The sequence below is a fragment of the Homarus americanus genome, unplaced genomic scaffold (genome assembly GCF_018991925.1).
Source record: "Homarus americanus isolate GMGI-L3 unplaced genomic scaffold, GMGI_Hamer_2.0 scaffold40387, whole genome shotgun sequence".
Lineage (NCBI taxonomy): Eukaryota > Metazoa > Arthropoda > Malacostraca > Decapoda > Nephropidae > Homarus > Homarus americanus.
Window position 1 is genome coordinate 4,313 of NW_024739096.1, and position 688 is coordinate 5,000.

The 688-nt window shown below is 53.5% G+C and overlaps 1 pseudogene; it reads left to right on the top strand.

Moving 5' to 3' along the window:
- Window positions 1-204: 204 nt before the first annotated feature.
- Window positions 205-367, top strand: LOC121874425 (annotated as a pseudogene).
- Window positions 368-688: the final 321 nt, after the last annotated feature.

Here is a 688-nt window from a genome sequence, read left to right on the forward strand (position 1 = left end):
GGGCTTTGGACGGCTGCCCGTCCGTTCCTTACTACCGGCGAATAAGCCTCTTGACCCAAAAAGAGTGAAATTCAAGTGTCAAAAAACAACAACAAGTCGTCCGGCCAAACCCAAACCACAAACTTGGGCTATGTCTGTCAAACCCTTTCATTGAGACTCGACCTGTGATGGTTAGTCGCAAAAAAGACCAAATGGCAAATACACAACTCTTAACGGGGATCACTCGGCTCGTGGGTCGATGAAGACCGCAGCAAACTACGTGTCGGTATGTGAATCGCAAGAATACCAGATACATCGACAAGTTGAACGCATATTGCGGCGGCGGCAGCCATATGAGCTTGTCGCCGCCACTCCTCTACGAGGGTCGGAAATATACATCCATCGGTTGCTGCGAGTTCGGTGCCTGCTGACTGTCTCCCCGACACGAGGGTAACCCGAACCGAGCTTCCGCCTTGGGGTTTAATCGCCCGCGCCTTGCGCGAGGCGTGCCCTTAAAAACAAGCAAGCCTATCACTAGCAAGTCCATGGACTTGGCGCACCCACATTCAACCACAACAAAGCGACAGTTGTCGCCCTCGCAAATAACTGGAGGCGGCGCTCTTTTGCCTGCTGTCCACAGAGACACGAATGGCCGTCGGCCGCTCATGGCTGATGCTGCACATGTTCTAAGAGGCACTCCATCCCACGA